This window comes from Balaenoptera ricei, chromosome 11, assembly GCF_028023285.1.
Source record: "Balaenoptera ricei isolate mBalRic1 chromosome 11, mBalRic1.hap2, whole genome shotgun sequence".
NCBI lineage: Eukaryota > Metazoa > Chordata > Mammalia > Artiodactyla > Balaenopteridae > Balaenoptera > Balaenoptera ricei.
In genome coordinates this window covers 33,825,726-33,849,782 of record NC_082649.1, presented here as the reverse complement: position 1 = coordinate 33,849,782, position 24,057 = coordinate 33,825,726, and the positions used below count along the sequence as shown (strand labels likewise).

Below are 24,057 nucleotides of genomic sequence, written 5' to 3'. Positions count from 1 at the left end.
ATTTCTTATAAAACACAATATGGCACACCTCTTCAAGTGGAATCCAACTGTTTAGTCCCTCACAATCTGATCCTGCCATTTTAATGCTGCAGGTTTGTTTACAATTTAAAACTACCTTCTTTCAGACATTTTTCAGATGGAAAACGTTTGCACAACTCGAAACTTGACGCACTTAATGCTTTAAGAACTTGTAATATTAATAAGCTCTATCACTTTCAGTAGCCTCTCTCTCAAGCATGCTTTCTGAAATGCTCAGCTTTGCATTCCCAAGTAGCTGCTGTGTGATGAGCTAAACAGAGATAACTCAAGCAGAATAGGAAAAAGAAACACTTTGAAGACACACTAAAGCAAGACTTAAAATGACACAGCACCACTGGGGACTCAGAGAAATCACAGCGGCAGATAAACCTAGGGAGCATTGATGAGCACCTGGAGTATTTCTTTCTTAAGAGAGGATGGCAGGTGCACACAGTGCCAAACTCAGCACATGGAGGCTGCAGCTGCAAATCACGGGCCAGCGTGGACAGCTGGTGGGGACCCGCTGGCTAGATGGTAATTACTGGTCAGTCATCTTCAGCTACAAAGGCTAAGGTGTAGCTCATTACATCTGTATTCTTCAACCAGTTATTTATCTCAGTGCTAAAGTGACAGTTAGCCTTGAGGCATGTTTACCCATCTGCCTAAAAAATAAAAATAGAATCATACACAAAGGGAAAACACACAAAGTGCTTAATAAAATTTGTATTGAATCCTATGATAGATTATCTCTTCTCAATCATCTTTGTACCTTACCATAGAAAAGTCCCTTAAAAACTGAGAGCAAAGTTAGATAAGTTTTTATGAAGTCTGAAAGTAGGAGTTGGTCTTTTTGTTTGTTTGCTTTTACCCTGAGCAGCCACTCTTCCTCCATAGGGCCATGTGCTTCAGGAGAAGCACTAGCTCCAGGGGTGGGTCCTGTGAGGTCTCAGCCAGTTTGTGCATGGCACCCCCTGGCAATGGTCACAAGTCCAGCAGTGGGCATGTGGCCTAGGCTTGCCAATCAAATCGAAGGGAAGGGCATAATCCATGTGTAGGGGAGAGGTATTATCTTAGTGTTGGCATCTATTGGTTGTCTTTTTCCCAATAGTTGAGTTTTCCTTGTTAATTGTAGGTTGAATAATTTTGTACTGTTTTAATATTACGAGATTCTGAGTCTTGCTTAAATTCTAAGGAAAATGTTAATATTTGTTTTGGCAAGCAATCAACCTGGTTGGATTCAGATCACAAGTCCCAACCAACCCTTCTGTGAGGTATGGTTTAAATATCAGTTCCACAGTCAAGCCTTTGCAGAGGTATTAGGATCTGTCTGGCATGAGCACTACCCAGTGGCCAGTCTAGGCCCTGGACAGAGATTTATCTCATAGTCGATTCTAATAGTTTTCGGTATGCTGTTCAGGATCAGATCCATGCATGTGCTGTTGAGGGGTGGACCCAGGAGTTCACAAATAATTCTACGGGGTTGCTTCCCTGAGCTCCTCCTTCTCCACTGTCTCCCAGGTACTTTTCAGTTCCTTGGAGCTTCCCTTTCTGTCTTCTAGCCAGAAAGCTGAGGCTTTTGTTATCCCATTCTGTCACATATTTTGAGGGCTAGGCAACAGGAAGACAAAGAGAAAGAAAAAAACTGAGGGGTCCTTTTTAGGACTATAGCTTCTCCAACTGGAGAGGAATGTTCCTCTCCCTTAAGAGTTTTAGGCATCTGTGGGTCCCTGCTGCTGTCACTGCCAGCACCAACATCACAAGATTGCCTGGCGGCTGGGGCCTGAGAGAAGGGAGGGAAATTTTTTAAAGGAGGAAGTTTCTACCCCTCTTTCTCTGAGTGTTAGAAGAGTGTTCTCCTCTCCCACTCAAGTCAAAACTGGAGGTTTTCTCCTGGAGCTCTCTCTGTCCATGCCTGGTGCCCACTTCCAGGTGTGGGCTGCACTCCGTCCAGGCCAGGGGACACTAATGGCAGTACTTCAAATCCTGGTCTTCTCTAATCCACCTGCTACTATTGACTTTTCAGAGTCCTCAAATTGTTGTTCCATGAGTTCTAACCAGGTTTTTAGCTGCACTCAGTGGGAGACACTGGGCTGAGTGTGCTTACTCTGTCTTATCCAGAAATGGAACTCTCCAGAGGCAAATATTTTTAAACGTAGTAGTCATATATGATTATAATGTGTCTTATAAAAGAATAGAAAATCCATAACTCCATAGATATTTTTTAGGGTGAGATTCAAATAGGCTTTTAGGTTAAAAAAAAAAAAGTAATATGGTTTACAGAAATATATTAAGTAACTCTACAGGTGTTACTGGAATGTGGTAAAAATCATGCAGTGGTATACAAATGTCAGAAGTTTGAGAAATACTTATCTACAGGATAGAAGCCACTTCATTTTTAGAGCTACTTCTATATAGTTCTATTTTTATAATAGCATTATTATTTTTAATTATAAATAAATATAAACTACATATGAACCTGCTTATATTATTTGTTTTATTAACTGACCTTATAGTTTTGTCCTTCTGGCTATTATAGTCTACAGAATCCTGGGAAAGAACAAGGAAGGTCATTCAGGGACCTGTAAACAAAGCCTTCCTAGGGAAGATGGGTCTGAGGGATTCCCAAAGGACAGAAGGTAGAAGGGAGTGTTACACACAGATTAGGCAGTAAATGAAGAAGGCATGGATTCAGAAGTTACCTTCTTCTTTTAGAAGTTTGCCGAGGGAGCAGGTGTTGCTCCTGGCCTGGCTTTGGGCCCCAAGCCTCTTAGCCTGGATCTTTGCACCTGAGCCCACCTGGCCAATGCTGTGGCCACCAGGATGTCTGGGCAATTCATGGGCATCAGGGAGGGCCATGGTTACAGATGATGGCAAGGAGCCATGCAATCTACCCCAACTCTTTCACAGCTTGACTGTACATTAATTCAACCTCCCTAACAAAGTCTTCCAAAACATGAATGGACTCTCCTGAGACCACATTCTCCTTCAGTAATGTTTCACTTGACAAGGTCCTGCTAAGTGTTATCAGAAAATCTACCCAGTTTCACTATTACTGTGACATCTGAGGCTGAAGAAAGTGATGAAACTGTCTAGACTATCCTCAAGTTTACATACAGTGCAAAGTACCCAGATGAGGCACCCCTCTAGGAAATATTCTCCCAGGAACATCTAGAAGATAATGATGTCTCAGACATTAAAAAGAATTATTAGCATTACAGGCAGAAGAAAACCTTGGTATGGTGATGATCTCTACTTTAGTGACAGCTGTGCAAGAAAAATTAAGTGAAATGGCAGATCAAATAAAAACTATAAGAGAAGAAAAGAAACAAAAAGAAAAAGAAGCAGAGGGGCTTCCCTGGTGGCGCAGTGGTTGAGAATCTGCCTGCTAATGCAGGGGACACGGGTTCAAGCCCTGGTCTGGGAAGATCCCACATGCCGCGGAGCAACTAGGCCCGTGAGCCACAACTACTGAGCCTGCGCGTCTGGAGCCTGTGCTCCGCAACAAGAGAGGCCGCGATAGTGAGAGGCCCGCGCACCGCGATGAAGAGTGGCCCCCACTTGCCGCAACTAGAGAAAGCCCTGGCACAGAAACGAAGACCCAACACAGCCAAAAATAATTAATTAATTAATTAATTAATTTTTTAAAAAATCTAAATGTTGAAAACATCAAGATTTTTCAAAATTATTAAAAAAAAAAGAAGCAGCAGAAGCAGCTGAAAAGCAATTATTTCATGGCACTCCTGTTACAATTGAGAATTCCTTAAGCTGGAAGGCCAAGTTTGATGTAGAACTCTTGGAAATTAAAAATGTTAAAATAATCTTTAGGGACACTTTTTGGCCATTCACATTTGGCATGTCAGTTTCTTTTTCCATTAATATTCTAATGGTATTCCCAATCGTCTGCATTTGGAAATGGCTGAAGTTGTGAGTGATACAAGAGACACCCAGCCGCTGAGCAGGAGTCTGATGGCCACATTAGTTAACCTTCCAGCCATTATTAAATGACTCAATCTAATGAGCCAAGTAATCTCTTTCTGTATAAAAGTCTATTAAACAAATTATAGGGTCTTGGGAGCAACTCACCAGGCAATGAAAATCTCATGCATATATGAACATTTTTCTTCAAATAATAAAAAACAATTAGAATAAACTTAACATCAGTTGGTATTGAATTTTTTTAAAAGTTAAACTTTTTGACAAAAGTGGCGCTAACTTTGAAAACAAAATAAGATTAAAACAACCACAACAAGGGTAACTGGATAGGCCCACCTTTATTGCTATATTGGGGTTCCATGTAAGATTTGAAAAATCCCAGACCATTTGGTGCCCTTAAAAAACAAAATCACAAAATGTCAAGCAGTTTCCACTCTATCCTCAGCACTCAGCCACTGAGAGACAGCAGTCAGTGCTCAAGCTCCACAGCAGCTACGGTACCATGAGCTCAGACTCCCCTGAAGAGGGAGCTGTGACTACGGCAAAAGACTCAAAGGCTGGGATGGAAGCTCTGTGAGGGTAGAGGTTTTTTTGCTTTCATTTTGTTCACTGACTTATTTCCAGCCCTAGCCCCTAGAACAGAACTGGAACATCATAGGTGCTCAATTAATACCGAAAAATAAAAGGCTGTCCTGAAAGGTCCTTTTGGTCCTCCCAAAGTTGGGAGCAACCAATACAAAGAGAACATTCTGAATTTGGTATATATCAGTGGGATCACTGATTGGCAAGGCTGGACAGTCTTCCTCCTTAAAACCAAACCCTCCTTTCACCTTTAAATGCATATTTCCACAGCTCCTTATAATCTGGAACATACCCTCTAGCACAATTATGAAAAAGGAACAGAATATTCACTTTTCTAGACTGGGAGACACAGCCGCAACCAATCAGGATGTCACTAGAACCTACATGGAGGTGCTGTGTGGCAGGCACAGTCCGCCCAGTCACTAGAGAGAGCACCGTGACTTTCTGGCCCACGTTGGGGTCACTGTAATGTTCTAATGTAGAGATAAACCTCAGTAATTCTCATTGTAAATCTAATGAGAAGAGTGGCCTTATTCTACATTTTTACAAATCTTTTTAGTGTCTGGAATAAGGAAGAGAGTCTGAATTCAGTTGATTGTACATCATGAAGTCTTTGGAAAACTCCACTGCATACTCATACGCAAGTATGTTTTAATATTGTTATGAAAATAGCTTTGACTCCCAAAAGGGTCTCAGGGGCTCCTGGGCCACAATTTAAGACATTGTTGTAAAAGACTTTGCCTTCCAATGCGGGTTCCATCCCTGGTCGGGGAGCTAAGACCCCACATGCCTCGCGGCCAACTCATGGTCAAAAAACCAAAACATAAAACAGAAGCAGTACTGTAATAAATTCAAAAAAGACTTTAAAAATGTTTCACATCAAAAAAAAAAAAGATATGTATACTAAGAGCCATAACTTTGATGAACATTCAGAAGGGATTCTCAAACAAGGAAAGAGAGTTCAAGAAGATGGAGAGAGGAAAACATAACTACTTGTAGCCACATTTACAGTAAAGCCAAAACATTTTATCAGCATACTCGTTGTTACTTTAAATGATGCTTACTCTTTGTACTTTACCATATTTCAACAGGAAAGGAACTGTTATTTGAAGAAAAGAAAAGCCTGTATTTCTCTCTGACAAGACAAACCCCAGAACAAAAACCACGCAGTATAACTCCTTCCAGTTGCTATATAAATGTCGATTGTTAATTTACATTTACTTTTTAGACCATCACTTGTGACACTCTAATTATAAGACCCATAAGTCACCTTTCTCCTGCCTTTTCTTCTCTTCAACAACTTCCTGCTGACTGTCATTCACATATTATTTAACAGGACAAAAGAACAATTTCCAATTACCTATCAGTTCCAACCTGCTGCACAATTCAGTCTTCTGTCTGCATGTTTCTACCAATAGCAATTAAATGGTAATCTACAAATCAACTCAGTTCTAAAGATGTACTGTTCCTTAGCTAGATTCAGGTGATTTCTATCTACTACAAACAATTCATAAAGATGTAAAACAATTGTATTCATTTAAGTATGGTCAAGAAAAAAATAATTATTTATGAATCTCACCTCATCTCACACCATTACTTTTCCCAAATTTAAGAAGATACACAATTTCAAATTTTCCTTTCCACAAGTAAGCAGAAACAGATTAGTTATGGTGACTTTTTCAGGCAATATTTGGCTTTATTATCTTATTATTTAAATCCACACCCACCTTAGCAAACCTTCTAAGTTTATTACTAGGCCAGCACCCCACTGATCAACAGCACATGCTCTGGAGCAGAGGACCTGGGTTTGAATCCTGAAGCTGCACTAGCGACGTGACTGAGCAAGTTACTTAATCTGTGCCTCAGTTTTCTCAGCTTTTAAAATGAAGATAATAATAGCATCTGCCTCATAAGTGGATGACAGGATTAAATGAGATAATGAATAAATGAGTAAAGCACTTAAAACTCTGCGTGACACATAATAAATACTCAGTCAATGCTAACTTCTGTTTTTATATATTTGTCTTCTAAAATAGTCACAGCAGGGACTTCCCTGGTGGTCCAGTGGTTATGAACCCACCTTCCAATGCAGGGGACGCGGGTTTGATCCCTGGTCGGAGTACTAAGATCCCACATGCCGCGGGGCAACTAAGCCCACGTGCTGCAACTACAGAGCCCACGCGCTCTGGAGCTGGCGCACCACAACTAGACAGAAGCCCGTGCACTGCAACAAAGAGCCCATATGCCGCAATGAAAGATCCCGCGTGTTGCAACTAAGACCTGACGCAACCAAAAATAAATAAATGAATGAATAAATTTTTTTTTAAAAAAAGAAAGAAAAAAACGTCACAGCAGACAGAATAGTCCATAATAATCTAGAGCCCCAGAACAATACAAGAGGAAAATATTAAAAAGAGATGGCTGTTTTAGTGTCCTTCCTTTTTAAAAAAAAAAAATAAATAAATTTATTTATTTATTTATTTATTTATGTCTGTGTTGGGTCGTTACTGCACACGGGCTTTCTCTAGTTGCGGTGAGCAGGGGCTACTCTTCATTGCGGTGCGTGGGCTTCTTATTGCGGTGGCTTCTCTTGTTGCGGAGCATGGGCTCTAGGTGCGTGGGCTTCAGTAGTTGTGGCATGCAGGCTCAGTAGTTGTGGCTCTCAGGCTTAGTTGTTCCATGGTATGTGGGATCTTCCCGGACCAGGGCTCGAACCCATGTCCCCTGCATTGGCAGGCGGTATCTTAACCACTGAGCCACCAGGGAAGTCCCCTTCCTTCTTAAAATAGGTAGTTGTCTGTATTACCTAAGAAGGTGCTGACAAGTCATGGAAAAGATAGCAAAGACATTTTCAAAACTATTATGATTCTATGAAAGAAGAAAAAAAGAAACTCAAGAAGACTTGTCCTTCAAAATAGATTAAAGGAATCTTTACAGAAAATGTGACATCACTGTCTAGAAACAAGAGAACTGTGCATCCTTTTTGACATAGATATACTTTTATGGGTAAGATGAAACTATCATAGCCCAAAGACAGCTGTTTATTCATACATACCTGTAAGCATCATTTACACCGTAAGATATGTAGTAAGAGTTGAAGGTGTATAACCCTATTCTCACACATAATCTAGCAGCATACTCTGAGAGAAATGAAGCTCAAAGCCAAAAAGAAAACATTCATGAAAAAATTTAAAAATCCTTGCCATCAGGGTTGACCTTATTCAAGATGGTTTAACTCTTGCGGTGTATCAGAAAAAAATTCATCTGTGGAAGGCTGGTACATAAAAATGCTAACTGGGATACATAAGAAAATTATAGCTAACATTTACTGAACACTCACTATGCTCCGGGCATTATTCCAAGTTTTTTATATAGATTAACTAATTAATCTTCAACATCACTATGACACAGGCATTTTATTGTCCCCACTTATACCCAAGGAATTGAGGCACAGAGAAATTAACCTGCCCAAACGTCAAGTTAATAATGGCTAGTCAGGGACTTCCCTGGTGGCACAGTGGTTAAGAATCCGCCTGCCAATGCAGGGGACACAGGTTCGATCCCTGGTCCAGGAAGATTCCACATGCCGCAGAGCAACTAAGTCCTTGCGCCACAACTACTGAGCCTGCACTCTAGAGCCCACGAGCCACAACTACTGAGCCCACGTGCCACAACTACTGAGCCTGCGCTCTAGAGCCCACGAGCCACAACTACTGCGCCCACGTGCCACAATTACTGAAGCCTGCTCACCTAGAGCCCGTGCTCTGCAACAAAAGAAGCCACTGCAATGAGAAGCCCATGCACTGCAACAAAGAGAGTAGCCCCCACTCGCTGCAACTAGAGAAAGCCCACGCGCGCAGCAACGAAGACCCAATGCAGCCAAAAATAAATAAATAAATAAATTTATTAAAAAAAGAAAAAATAATGCCTAGCCAAAAACAGTCTGGCTCCTAAGCCCAAGTTTTTAACCAGTAGGCAAAGAAGAAGACATATCGTACACTTATATTATCTGGGAGGGGGGGGCTAAGTTTCAGATAGGTTTTGGTTATCTATAATGTTTGAATTATTGACAATAAGCATGTATGGACTTATGTAATTTAAAATTTTTATATCTCATAAATTTAGTTACACCTTTTATTGGATTTTCTGTGGAATTCTATTTGATTATCACCTGACACACAGTCTGCACTTGGCTAAATGAACAGGATCCCCAGGGTGAGCCTAACATCACAGCAGCTGGAAATATCTGGAGAGCGAGAAGGGGTTGCTAACACTCTTGAGAGGTCATGACAGACATAGTCTCTATCCAACCACCAGTTAGCTTCAAGACCTACCCTAGACTTGTTTCAGTATGGGTGCCGGTCTCCAGGTCCCATCTTTTTCTTCAAATATAGCTGTGTCCCCTCTTAGCTTAAGCAATTCATAGCATTCAGAAATTCACAAGGGTAAGAAAGGTGGTGAAAGCCCAGAATGGCAATAAAACAAAGATAGTGACGGATCACTGATCACTCACTCTAATAGTATACCAACCTTGGTCACCTATTACAGACTGGTCATACATAATACTATTGTGAATAGTTTTCACAAATAACTTTTTATTATAGTTTTATTTCTTACTCATTAAACAAGTTTTTTCCATCTTCTTCCATATTATTCCACAGTCATTGGTTAGCTTCCCTCTTCTCTATTACCTACAGGGGAAAAAAATTCTGTAAGGTTGGGCTGATATATAGTAAGAGAAAAGCAATTTCATGAATTTTATTTATAAATTCAAAAACAGGATCAGTGTATTACAATGCCATTTAGTGAAATCCCCACAAGTCCTCAAAATTGAGGTAAAAGAGTAAAAAAAAATAGCTGTGATCTTTTTTTCAGCTAAGAGCAACCAGACACTCATTTATGAAGAGGCTGATGGAAGTATGAAAGATTTACTTCCTGAGGAATGCACTTCTGCATTTGTTTTAGGTTTTAAAGATTATACACTGTCTTTGCATATAACTTGAAACTGTCAGAAAAACCAAAACAAATTCATGGCAACAAAAATAATTGTGTTTCAAAAGCCAAAATTCTTTTTGTATAAGTGAAATATGTAATAATGAAAGATGCCAGGAGGTGACATCTTTGTGTTAGATGGGTTCATGACTTTTAGGTAAGCAGCATGCATTCTATACGCAAGGACACTGTATTAGTCGAAGTTATCTAGAATGTAGAATTTGGACAAATTACATGCATAATCAATTTTTAGGTTTCTGACACTTTATTGAGGAGGCAGGACTCAATAAGCTTGAGATCAATACACCGTCTGCCACCATGTAACAAGATGAAAAATTCTCTATTTTGCTATCCTAATAAAAGAATTCCTCTTAGAAGAAGCCTTCTTTGTTAAAATATGTTCCCTCAATAGGGTCCCCCACCACTCATGTTCAGTCCCCTTAGGGTGGATGGTTCCCTGCAGAATGCCTGTCAAGATCCCAGAATGACTGTCAAGAAAGGGAAATTGCTTTACACTAGACAAGGGGAAGAACTTGTTATTTTATTTCTGAAAGAGAGGAGGATGATGAGGAGAGGGAAAGGAAGAGGAGAAAAGAATAGTTAGTATAGTGGAGCAAAGCTGGGGTTACGTGGGGGTGAAGTTCTCCAGTCAAAGGAAGTCTGGAACATTTTCAGAACAGGGATGCCTTAATAGAAGTTGCATTAATGCAATAGAGGGCTCACCCACCTCTATTTTGCCTCCTTTCTTCAGTTAGGTGTACTAAAAATACAAATGCCCTCTATGAATAGGGCCTTTCTGAGAATCAGAGAAGGAGCCAAGTATCACATCTGAGGGCACCATGGTGCACATCAGAGGCACAAGGCAAGAAAAATAGGGGCCTAGGAGGCAGAAGCAATTGCAAGATGATAAAACCCAGGAAATGCACAAATATTTTCAGGAAGAGAAGAGCTTACAACTTCCACATTCTAGGTTGGGGGTTTGAGGCAACCTCATCCAGGAAGCTAAGCTGACATTGTATGGATGGGTGTTTTACATCCATAAAATTTCCCTCTTTACCTTTTTTTGGGGGGGGGGGGCGCCACGTGGCTGTGGGATCTTAGTTCCCAACCAGGGATTGAACCTGCACCCTCGGCAGTGAAAGCTCAGAGTCCTAACCACTGGATTGCCAGGGAATTCCCCATGAAATTTCCCTCTTTCCTATCCAAACAGCCTTACTTTCAATATGAGAACACCAAACCGTTAAAAGTTAACTTAATTACTTTTAAATCCAAGTTATTTGAATTAATTCTGGATGTTCTCCAAAAGCTGACCAAAATAACCAGTTCTATACTGAGCACCTAGAATATGTTAACTACACAGAGGTTAGGCTTAAAAGCCCTATGAAATAGCTATTAATTTGAGGAGTAATGACTTCGATAATTATGATGGTGATCTTGAAAACTGGGAAATTATAATAGGTCAGCTTAATTCTGCAAACTTAATAAGACTACACACATTCAAATATTTTCCATCTAGGTCCCACTTATATTATTTATACTACTGTAATATACTTTTGAATGGGTGGGATGGAAATTCAGATATATAAAACAAATCACTGCAGTAGGAACTAAAAATGTGGATGACATCCCTTTAAACCGTCATTAGAAATAAAGTCCCTAACAAGCACATTCCAAGTGTACCTGTCATGAGTGAAACTTGCTGAACTCTCAGGCTTCGTGGCATGTGCAATGCAAGAGTACAGGATGTAGAGTAACAGAGACCAGCTATCATCACGGTGGCCGTACCAGACCTTTCGCAAGTAATTTAACTTCTCTGAGCCTGTTTTCTCATCTACTTCAGAGCACTGGTGTAAGGATTAAATGAAAATGCAGGTAAAATGCTAGCATGCTGCCTGGCACGTAGCTGATGACTAAAAAATGTTTAGTTTCCTTCCTTTATCTTTCTACCTTTAGTTTAGAGTAATTTTCAGGGATTGAGGAGAAAATCCATTCCTGAAAACTTTACTCAACTTACTTTTATTCTGCCAAATAAGAATAATGATGATGATGATGGCTGCTAACACTTAAATAGGCTTTAATGTGCGCCAGACACTCATCTAAGCACTCTAACATATATTAACTCATTCAATTCTCACAATAACTATGAGGTAGGTATTGTCTTTATTCCCATTTCACAGACACTGAAACGGAGGTACAAATAAGTTTGACAGCTAATAAGTGGCAGAGCTAGGATTCAAACCCAGGTTTCTGCTCTTAAGAAATACTAGCATTGGGACTTCCCTGGTGGCACAGTGGTTAAGAATCTTCCTACCAATGCAGGGGACACGGGTTCGAGCCCTGGCCCAGGAAGATCCCACATGCCGTGGAGCAACTAAGCCGGTGCGCTGCAACTACTGAGCCCACGTGCTACAACTACTGAAGCCTGCACGCTCTAGGGCCTGTCTGCTGCAACTACTGAACCCACATGCCTAGAGCCTGTGCTCCACAACAAGAGAAGCCACCGCAATGAGAAGCCTGAGCACCGCAACGAAAAGTAGCCCCCGCTCGCCGCAACTAGAGAAAGCTTGCGAGCAGCAACAAAGACCCAACTCAGCCCCTACCCCCAAAAAAAAGAAAATCTAGCATCAGCGACTAACATCAAGGTGACAGCAGCAATGCCCTTTCTTTAAGAGATCTCTAATATTAATGTAGTCAGGTAGCGAATGTTCAGATGACTTACCAAGTAGAAAAGATCCATATTTTAGGTAATTAAGGTTATCTAAAATATATATATTTTATATATAGTTAAAATACAGATTTATATTATATACCTCAAAATATTTTAATATATTACATATTTCATAGTTTTAAAAGTTTAAAAAGTTGAACAAGAGAATATTAATAAATTTAAATCAGATAAAAATTTAACCAAGGGACATCCCTGGTGGCCCAGTGGTTAAGGCTCTGCACTTCTCTGCAGGGGGCACAGGTTCGATCCCTCGTCAGGGAATTAAGATCCCGCATGCTGCACGGCAAAAAAAAAAGAAATTAACCAAGATTGTACCTTTTTCAGCAAGGTCAGCCATGTGGCACATTCCAGAATATAAACATTTATTATCCTATGTTGTATCTTGTCTGTAACTGCCTTCCCATAAGCTCCTGGAGGACAGCAGTAGCATCTTATCTTACTAATTGTGAACAACAGTGATGTCTAAAAAAGTGCCTAGTGCTCACTAGGCGCTCAATAAATATTGATGAAAGAATGAAAAGACTGGATATTAAACAAAGAAAAAGTTTTCAAGTCCATCTGTTATTTCCATTTACATTCTAAGGCACTAACACTCTAGGCTTATTTCCCACCACCCATTCACTCCTTAATTTTCCTATCAGCAAATCCTTGCTGGATTTAAGTGTTTCCCTTGACCCAGTCACATCTTTGCTCATATTCCAATTCATGAGCTCATGTAACAAAATGTCTTATGACAAAAGGTCTCAAGTATACAATTAATCAGAAGACTCGTGCATGAATACATGCATGCAACATATTGTTATGGCACTTTATGCTTTTCAAAGTGCTTCCCCCCATATCTCTCAGATGCCTCAAGACAACCCTGAGAGTAGACAAAGCAGGTGTGATAATCCAGGAAGCTACAGCTAATGCTGATTGTTTTGGAGTGAAAACATATTCTCATTGTCTCTGCCAAAGAGCCAGTGGCTCAGAACCTGAGTTAGATGCTTTCTCGGTAATTGGGCAGAAAGTCTATGAAATGACATATTTTTAAGTCATAATGTCATAAATAATTTTTTAAATCAAAAACGATCAGTCATATCTAATTAAAGTAAAAACGGGCCAAAAGGCTTGGAAGATACAAAGGCAGAGGAAACTCACACAACTAAATAAAGAAAAAGTTTACATGCATCCACAACTAAATAAAGAGATCTCATATCGAATTTTAAGAAGAACACAATTAAATCTCTCCTGGCCGCTAAGTTAGGAAGCCCAGCATAGACTGGTGGGAAGAGAGAGAGTGAGATTAGGTAGCAGGAAGTCTGGGTCTCAGTCCACACTCTGCCACTGAAGAGCTATGTGATCTCCAGTCCCACTCAAATTTAAAATTCTAAAATTGTGTACATATCACCAGGGTAAGGAATAAAGCAAAAAGAAACATAAAACATTGTGCAGTATGGACAGCACGAACAAGGGCTTAAGATCTGCTGACTTTACTGTTCTAAGATCTAAGTTATTAGTTTGCCATGGGTTTTACCCATTAACGGCTCTGAATAATGTTTTAAGTTCAAATTCAGGACCTCTGAACAGAAACTGCAAAACAGACAGATTTATGATTTTCTGTGAAACACAAAGGGTGCTAGGATTGCATTTATACACTTTGACCTTGGTTCAGAATAATCTAGGTGATAGATTCTAAGTTCACTTGCCAAATGAATCTTCTAAGCTATTTATCAAAATGCTTTTTCAGCATTAGACAGAAAAGCGGTCCATGGGTTTATTTTATTTTTTCAATATTTATTTATTTATTTGGTTGCACTGGGTCTTAGTTGTGGCAGACAGGCTCCTTAGTTGCTGCTCACCAGCTCCTTAGTTGCAGCATGTGGGCTCCTTAGTTGCGGCAGGCGGGCTCCTTAGTTGCGGCAGGCGGGCTCCTTAGTTGCGGCAGGCGGGCTCCTTAGTTGCTGCTCGCCAGCTCCCTAGTTGCAGCTCACCAGCTCCCTAGTTGCAGCACGTGGGCTCCTTAGTTGTGGTTCACCGACTCCTTAGTTGTAGCAGGCAGGCTCCTTAGTTGCAGCTCGCCGGCTCCTTAGCTGTGGCATGTGAACTCTTAGTTGCAACATGCATGTGGGATCTAGTTCCCTGACCAGGGATCGAACCCGGGCCCCCTGCATTGGGAGCGCAGAGTCTTATCTACTGTGCCACCAGGGAAGTCTTGGTCCATGGGCTTATGAAGCTGTGTTTTACAAGTGTAAAAGTTCCCTATGTGATCCTCCCTCATGTCCCACCCCAGGTTAACCACTGTCCTGACTATTATCAAGAAAGTTAGAAATTTGCTTCTCTTTATTATGTTTCAAATAACATTCTGGTCTTAATTAACTACTTAATAAGGAATAAAGAAAATACAGCCTTAGCCAGATTGGGAATTCCTTCTCACCAAAAAATAAAATGACCTAAAAGCAATAGCATAATATGCTTGCATTCTCACTTATCCAAGATAAATATATACAAACAAAAGCAAGACCAAATCCCACTTAGTTTGTAGAGCAGCAGTGTCAGCCACAAAAATGACCTTCCATATAGCATGTGCTGGAGTTGCTATTTCATCACTGTGCTTAAATATAATCCTGTTTTTTATAATCTCCACATATGATAAATATTACTAATTGGTAGAGTTCAGTCTGCCAGCATTCATTCAAGCCATTTTTAAAGCATTAATTTGGTCATTACCAAGCATATTTTATAAATACCATACAACAATTTTGTCAGCACAGAGCAGCAATTTATAATGGGAACAGAACATTTACAAACATTTATAATACTTTTACTACATACCATGCTGTGTGAGGGGTTTTCATATATATTTGCTCAGTTAATTCTCACAATGAGGTAGACATCAGCGGTATTTTACAGATGAAGAATGGGTACTCAAATGGTGATTAGATGACTAGTCCAATATCACACAGCAAGAAAACAGCAGCGCCTAGGCCCAAGATAATTGCTTTAAGTTGCCAGTAACTCCACATCAGCGGCAGACAACATGAGGTTTATTTAAGTAAAGTTTTGTGCCATGGTAAAACTTAGTTGGCAGATAGCAATATTCTAAGGCACTTTATATGCCTTGTTCAGGAGCTACTGAGCTGTAAATCTGTACTCCTTCTACAGAAACAGTATCTAATTTTAAAATTGAAACATAAAGACTTGTCACTACAGCTAGCTGTTTTTAGAGAAAACACTGTAAAGGAAACATTAATTCACTAAATAGAGTCAGTAACTGTTGTATAAAGAAGTTATCTCTTGGCGAACATATCTAAACAAGTGCCAAAAATTACTTGTGTCTTACAAACATAAAATTATTTTTTAAAAGAATTTTGAAATATTACATTAGAAAATGCTTCCTATAATCAAAGCTCTTCTTTTAAAAGTTTAACTCTAAGTGAAATTTCACTATTCACTACACTACAGATATAAGTGATATTGTTGGTTTTCCCTGAAAATTCCCATAAAAAATAACATTTATAAAATAAACATTTTAGGAGTCCTCTGAAATGGACAATACTAAACATATAATAAGATTTAGATAACTTGATGGACTGTATATCTGTGTCAAGCAATGAGAAGATATTTGGTCAAGATCTAATGCCTGCAGAGCTTTCCAATTCTGTATTGTTCTAGCTTGTGATCTGGTTAGAGTATTCAAAGATACAAAACAGATGCAGATATTAAAAATATAAAATTGCATCAAATTATAAGACAATACCCTAATTAGGTGTAGTTAAGAGAGCAGGTTTAGGACTCAGATTGGCTGGATTAGAATCCCAGTGGGACCAAATTCCTAGCTCCATGACTCAGTTTCCTCACCTATCTCATGCAATTATTAGGGAGTTACAATGTGTACAGAGTTCAGAAAACTCAGTGGCATGAGGTAAGTGATCAATAAATATTACCTATTATTTTTCTAGTATTACGTTGTGTAAAACATAAAATATACGGGCTTCCCTGGTGGCTCAGTGGTTAAGAATCCACCTGCCAATGCAGGGGACATGGGTTCGAGCCCTGGTCTGGGAAGATCCCACATGCTGTGGAGCAACTAAGCCTGTGTGCCACAACTACTGAGCCTGCGCTCTAGAGCCCGTGAGCCACAACTACTGAGCCTGCGAGCCTAGAGCCCGTGTTCTGCAACAAGAGAAACCACCGCAATGAGAAGCCCGCTCGACACAACTAGAGAAAGCCCGCGTGCAGCAACGAAGACCCAATGAAGCCAAAAATAACAATAAATAAAATAAATAAATTAAAAAATATATATATATACATGTAAAAAGACTGAAGGCCTTTCATTACTGGGCTATTTTTCAAGTTTAGAAATTTAAAACATAATAAAGAGAAGCAAATTCCTAACTTCCTTGATAATAGGACAGTGGTTAACCTGGGATGGGACATGAGGGAGGATCACATAGGGAACTTTTACACTTGTAGGATGTTACTCCAGCTTTTGTTTTACTGGTCTTTAAAATGTACATATGTTTTAAAATGTATTTCACGTATGTCACATTCCACAATTTTAAAAAATTGGAAAAAGTAAAAGTTAATACATTTCCAAAGAATAATAATGAGAAAGCACTATTTAACCTTAGAAGAGGATGAGAGGAAAACAACAACAAGAAAACAATGCTTAATCATTCTAAGTGTTCCAGGTACTTCAGATTATGTATGCAACAACTTAGCTCAGTCAAGGAAAGATTTCCAATGGATTCCACTCAATCCTAAGAGACATTTTTCTCTGTGGGTCAGTTGTTTTAAAGGGTGTCATTGATTCACTAGGAGCACCTCTTTATGATCATGAAATCTGGAGAGTGTAAGGAAGCTCAGAGGGCTTCTATTCCAACATGTTCACTTTCCAGTTAAGGAAACATTAGACTCCTTAGCTTCCAAACAACAGGCTTTTCCCGCTCTGCTCCCAGCTGTTATTACTAGTCACCAACGTGACACAAAGGAAGGGGCAAAGCCCATTCTTTCAATCGTCTCCTAATAGTGACTGGAGAAAAGGTGAGTTTTCCCAACCATCAGCACCTGTCGGTGTCCTAACACGTACCCCAAAGATGCTGGGACCTGCAGAGGAACCCAATGTTTCAAAGAAGGCACTCCATAAATATGTGTAGAAGTGAATTTATTCAAAAGTATAAAGCAGGGTTTCTGCCCAAAAGAATTTTACATATAAATGAAAATCACCAAAGAATCCTAGTCAACATACAACAAATTCGGTAGTGTTCTGGGGCAAATGGTACAAAGTACAAAATATAGGAGGGAAAGGGAAATAGGACAAAAGATTTATGTCATGGGGTAAAATGCAGGAAGGGGTCCTGGAAGAGGAGAATTGAGAACTGAGTTTTGAAAAATTGATAGAGAAAGCATTCTAGGATTTCTCCAAAGAAACTTGACATTTTTACAACATGTTTCCTTTTTCCACATTTTTAAAACATTTTAACAGGCATACTAATTTGTTCTAAATAATTTTATCTGCTATAATTACATTCAGGAAAAAGTTTCTGCCCTCCCTGACAAAGAACTTTTGGAGGCCACTGAAAAGGGAATAGTAGGAAGAAAAAAGAAACCTTTTAAATGCTCAATATAAATTCTTCAAAACAGAAACATCTTTAAAAGGGTAAGACACAAATTTTCTTGAGTTTTAAAGTTCACCCCAATAAAACCAGACCCCAATCTTTAACAGGAAGAAGAACATTAAAAAAAAAAAAATTCCATGACTGCAACCTAAAGCCGACACTAAATTAACAGGACATTTGGGTGACATAAGCCATGATAAAGGGCTCCTATTTCCAGCTACTTTAATGAGAGAAGACAGAACCACATTGGCAAGGAAAAGAACACTGGGGAAGAGACTCAGTTCTAGTTCTAGACAGATAAGTGACCATAGGTAAGCCACCTCTGCTCTCTGGGTCTCAGTTTCCACATCTGAAAAAGGAATATTTAAGTTACTTAATGACCTAAATTTCTATTATACTATCTGCAAACTTCCCAAAGTCGTTTAGATGTCATTTTCTTATAGCAAGCTATAGGCTAGGCATTAACCCAAAAGGGTAGCAAAGACCAAATGAATTTATATCTTGTACAATTCTGTTACTGTAGCAAAATTTTTCAACCGCTATAAACCATCTTCCTATTAAGTAGTGTTGAAACAGGGCATCAGAGAAATAAATTTGGATCTTCAATGAAAAATGATGCATTGAACACCTTCACATACCTCTGCTCTCTCCCTAACTCCATTAAAATGGCATTAAAAACATAAAGAACATTTCATGTTCTTGTCATGTTCATAAGAACAAAGACTAGGAAAGGAAACAACTACAACAAAGTTTTTGGAAGCTGAAAAGCAGATTGATTAGCTATTTGATTTAGCACAATAAAGAAAGCAAAAACTAAAAGCATGTTAAGGGGAAGCTCAGAGCAAACTGAATTGTGCTGGGAAACACCAGAAAAGCTCAGAATGATCTGAAAGTGGGAACAGCAGACAGGGCTGAATAAAGGAGCACAGGGTGAAAGTTCTACCCCAAGGTTCCCACCCTGACTCCAAGCAGCCACTGGTCACAGGAAGGGAATTTACTCTCTGGAAACTAAAGATACTCTGGACTTAGGCACAACTAGGGGCAGGCCGACCAGTCTAAAAAGATGGGGATTCAAGGAAGGCTGAGATCCTGAAAGGTAGATATCCCCAGCTCTTTCCCCATTCAGCTCCCCAAATGCTGAAGGCAGGTGTGTAAGCCGATGGTTGGAGCATTCTCTCTGGGGAAAACCTGGCTAAGAGAATAGAAAAACACCTACAAATACTGACTGCTGGAGGTGACCCCCCACCCCCGACACACACAAAATTGGGTTCCTGGCTAATCACCTTATAATGAAGACCACCATTTAACTTTTAGAAGCCCCCACTCAGGCAAATTCAGCTTTCAGTTTTTCAGTAGCTCAGTCTGGAATATGAGTAAGATGGCCAAGGCCATACATTTAAGGAAATTCCCTAAAAGAAAGACCAAAACAAGCGATCAAGTAAAGGTACTTTAAGGAAAACAGAAATGATACTGGAGGCTGCAGAAAATTTTTAAAAATTGTAACTAATATAAACAGAGAAGAGTTATTCCATCCATGAAACAAAAATAGAAAACAATAAAAAGCAGCATTCAGAGAAAAACCTCTTGAAAATTAAAAATGATAAAGAAAATATAAAACTAATTAGAAGAGTCTGAAGATGAAGTTCAAGACACATCCCAGAAAGTAGAACAGAGACCAAAAACATGAGAAATAGAAAAGATGGTAAAATTAAAGGACTCATCAGTCCACAAGTTCCAAACACAAGTAAGTGTTCCAGAGAGAAAGAATAGAAAAACGGGGGGCAAGGGGGAGAAGGGGGAGGTTGGTTATAATTTAAGAATTCAAGGGACTTGCCTGGTGGTCAAGTGGTAAAGAATTCACCTTGCAATGCAGGGGACACGGGTTCGAGCCCTGGTCGGGGCAACTAAGCTCGCGTGCCACAACTACTGAGCTGCCGCGCCTCAACGAGAGAGCCCGCGTGCCGCAAACTACAGAGCCCATGTGCCCTGGAGCCCGTGTGCCACAACTAGAGAGAGAAAACCCACATGCCACAACTAGAGAGAAGCCCGCGCGCTGCAACGAAGAGCCCATGCCACAAGGAAAAGATCCCGCATGCTGCAACTAAGACCTGACGCAGCCAAAAAAAAAGAAAAAGAAAAAAGAATGCAAGGAAATCTCCCAGAACTGAAAAAAATCTATGTTTCCAAACTGAAAAGGCTCTCAGTGTGCCCGGCACAACAGATAAAACAAGTGAGGCAGATTATCATAAAATTTTAGAACATCAGGGACAAAGATCAGATCCTAAAACCAACCAAGGAGGGGGAAAAAAATCAAGAATCAGAACACCACCAGCCTTCTCACAGCAATAATAGAAGCTAGAAATCAATACAGCAATGCCTCTTAAACTCACAGAAGATATTCTCCAATCTAGAATTCTAGAGCCAGGTAAACTATAAATCAGCTATGAGAGAAAATGAAGACATTTTCATACATGCAGATTTACATCCCATGTACCCTTTTCTTAGAAACCTTCTGGAGGAATTGCTTAATTAAAATATAAACAATGAAGGGGAAAGATATGGGGTCCAGGAAACAGGGAGTTCCAACACAGGGAGGTGAAGAAAATACCTAGGCTATTCAGGAAGGTAGATCCCAGGATGAGAGCTGTTCAGGTCTAGAGAAAACCCTATACAGATTTTTAAAAACAGCAGCTTAACCTACTGTTTAGAGAAAATGGCATTAAATACCAAAAGAACTGCTGGAGTAGAAAATGGAGGTCTCTGGAGAGGCAGAATGTTGGGGAGGAGAAAAGCAGGTAGTACACTTTTTATGCTATATTCAGACTTAGCATTGATAAATATTAAATTTTAAAAGATTCTTGAAAAGGTTAAAAAGAACATTTTAAAATCACATCTAAAAATATAATTTTCCAAGCAAGATTTCTGAGGAAAAAAATAATGAAAGAAGGGCTTCCCTAGTGGCGCAGTGGTTAAGAATCTGCCTGCCAATGCAGGGCACACCGGTTCGAGCCCTGGTCTGGGAAGATCCCACATGCCACGGAGCAATTAAGCCCGTGAGCCACAGCTACTGAGCCTGCGCGTCTGGAGCCTGTGCTCCGCAACAAGAGAGGCCGCGACAGCGAGAGGCCCGCGCACCGCGATGAGGAGTGGCCCCCGCTTGCCGCAACTGGAGAAAGCCCTCGCACAGAAACGAAGACCCAACACAGCCAAAAATAAATAAATAAATTTATTTTAAAAAAAAAACAAAAAACTATGTTCTAAAAAAAAAATTATAATAATGAAAGAAGAACAGTAATTTTCAAGGCAGAGCAAAATCAAAGCACTTGGAAAACTCTCATCTTAGCATACAGTGTGGCTTAGTTTGAAAAAAATTAAGAGCAGGAAAAAATGTTTTGCTGATAGAAACTTACTCAAAAGACATAACCACAAAGCCAGCAAAAAGAGAAAAAGGAGTAATTTGTTTTAACATATTATGGTATTATTGGGAAAAGTTCACGGTTTATGGCTACATCAATCATGTCACAAATTAAAATTCCTTTTCCACTCAGCCAGGCAGATGCTAAACCAAAGTCAACATAACGATTTGATTGTATCACATCTTGGTCAGAAATGAAAACACTTAAAAACTGCATTGCTTCCTCAGGAAAGGAAAGTACAAATACTGCGAACCTGTTTGAACAAGGAAAGGGCATTTTAAATCAGTCACTCCTCCTTTCCTGAGACCTGAAATGAACAGGAGTGAGATTCACATGCAAATCTGAAACTGCTGCCCAACTTTCTGGAAGACCCTGAGAAGTGGCATCTCAATTAGGAAATATGCCTTTCTCTATCCACAAACACTTTAAAAACCAAAACATCCATATTTTCTATTGCCCTTTCATAGAAAAATGAAGAGTATAATATAGTATCTGTTCATCATTTTTGATATGATCTGCTTATATTCAATGAGTGCTAAGACGGTTCTCCTCGATCAAGTGCTGGGCTCTTCATGGAAAGGCAAGTTAGAGAAGGTGCTGCCTGCTATTTACTCAGTTTCCTGACATCTAGAGAGACTGTAAACAGGGAGAAGCAGCTGGATCTGATTTTTTTGATAATTGTCTACTGATTTTTGACCAGGGGAGATTTTCTTTTTTAAACTAACACAATGAAGCACTTTCCCACCAAATCTACTCTGGCAAAAACACTTGCTCTCAATGTTTAGCATACATGAAGACACTGAGAATAGATTAGCAAGATGCTTTAACTGTAGCATACTTTATAGCTTTTAAGTTGAATACTTAGAAAAAAGTTTGTTTCATCATCTCTTGGGATCAGGAAGAAAAACAATACTTTAAGATTCTGCATAAGGATGATATTCTTCCCTTTTTAAAGTTTGAGAAAATATATTAATAGCTTACAAAATACAATGCATAACCAAAAGTTCCTCCAACTTGAAAAAAATTAATAAAATACTACGTTCAATCTTTCATGCTTATTTCACAGAAAGGAAATTGCTAACTAGAATACGAAGAAATGCTCAAACTTACTAGTAATTAGAAAATACAAATTAAAATGAGACATTAAATGGCCAAAATTAGAAATGTGAACAATACCACGTATCGGGGAGGTTGGGAATGCAACGCCTGTGGGGTGTAAAGGGATACAACCATTCAGCAGCCTGACAATACTTATGCCACAATGCCACTCCTGAGTCTGTATCCCAAAGAAATTCTCAAACGTGTCCATAATGGACATGGACAAGACTGTTTATTGGTAGCATTGTTTGCGGTAGCCTAGGCATCCATCTCTATGGGAATGATACACACCACGGAATACCATGCTGAAGTTAGGAGCAATTAGCTAAAAGTACATCCCAATATGCACACACAGATCTTAAAACAGTGCTGAACAAAAAAGTAAAAACTAGAGTAAGACCTACAGCATTTTTACAGGGAGAATTCTATAGCCAAATTCTATGCCAGCATGGTATAATGAGCAATTTCAGAATTAAAGATACACACACACACACAAAAATCACTAAGTATCTTATAAAGATGCATATAGAATCAAGGACATATGTCAAACACATTTGAGAGGGTGCTTGTGGGGTGGGAGAGGAAAATGGGCATGAAAACGGGAGCTGAACAGAAGGCCTTTATACAGCAATGCTAGGCTGTGCCCAAATCACAGAGTATAAAGTCCAAATTCAGAATATTTTTCATTCATGCATACATTAATTTATTCAATAAAAACTTATTGAACACCTCTTAAGTGCCAAGTGCTGTGCTTAAATATAAACTTTTGTTATTTCAGCTGAAGATTTTTTTAAAAACAACAAAAAGACATGTTTTAAGATACGTTTTAACTGAAAGTGGAAGGGGAAAATAATTTACATTAGAATATATACTATAAAATGAGAAATTCACCATTCTTAAAATAGTTTTATCAATATTTTTCATCAAATGTAAATATACCTTGAAGTTCTTTAAATAACAAACTTAAATGAAAAATCGAAATACGGAAAGAACTCACTTTAAAGCCGTAAAAAATTATGTCGTCACATCTTAGCCCACAGGTAAAACAACTTTTCTCATGGTTCGCAGTAGTGAAACAATTTCTTTTTGGTAGAAAATTTTCTTCTACTTTATTTTCCCCCCAAAGATATTTCCACTGCTCAGGAATACTTCTCGCCAGATTTCTGTTTTCTAAAAGATTTCACAAGCAGACTGCTGGCTGCCAATGAAGGTGCTGTAGCTAATATGCTCATTACATTGCACTGCTAACAAAAACTGATTAACACATTCGGTGCAAAGTGACATATCTATTCCATATCCCATGGGCACAGAAAATGATGTTTTCCCCCCAAATTACCTGTTCCCCTCTTTTTATAAGCCCCAAATGTTAGCTAGTATACATGATAATATTGGTAAACAAACCCAATAGCAACTGGTAGGACATCATATGTCTAAAGCTCTAAAATGTATTCAGATTTCAGTTTTCAGATTTTGATACTACGTGTTAGTAGGTGGGAGGATCAAAGCTGAAGACTAGGAATGGTTAGGCCAACCATCAATACTACTGGAAAAAAACCCAAACTACATGTCTGTCAGTGGGGTTAGCAGAATCATCACCGCACACGATAAAAGACAACGCATTAATTTATTCTGGCTTACAAAAGATAATGTATTTTCATTCAATAATAATAGCTAACATTGAGCACTTACT

The 24,057-nt window shown here is 39.2% G+C and overlaps 2 protein-coding genes across 3 annotated transcripts in view; both read right to left on the bottom strand.

Moving 5' to 3' along the window:
- MED20 (mediator complex subunit 20) overlaps positions 1-24,057 on the bottom strand; it is a 73,570-nt gene that overhangs the window by 20,626 nt on the left and 28,887 nt on the right. Inside the window, exon 5 of one of the 2 annotated variants that reach the window (XR_009505724.1) lies at positions 9,150-9,224. The exons of the other annotated variant lie outside the window; for it this stretch is intronic. The gene's annotated coding sequence lies outside the window, so the exon portion shown is untranslated. Of the gene's footprint in view, positions 1-9,149; positions 9,225-24,057 lie in introns of those variants that run through there. 2 annotated transcript variants of the gene reach the window in all.
- USP49 (ubiquitin specific peptidase 49) overlaps positions 1-24,057 on the bottom strand; it is a 75,597-nt gene that overhangs the window by 32,137 nt on the left and 19,403 nt on the right. The gene's annotated exons all lie outside the window — the stretch shown is intronic.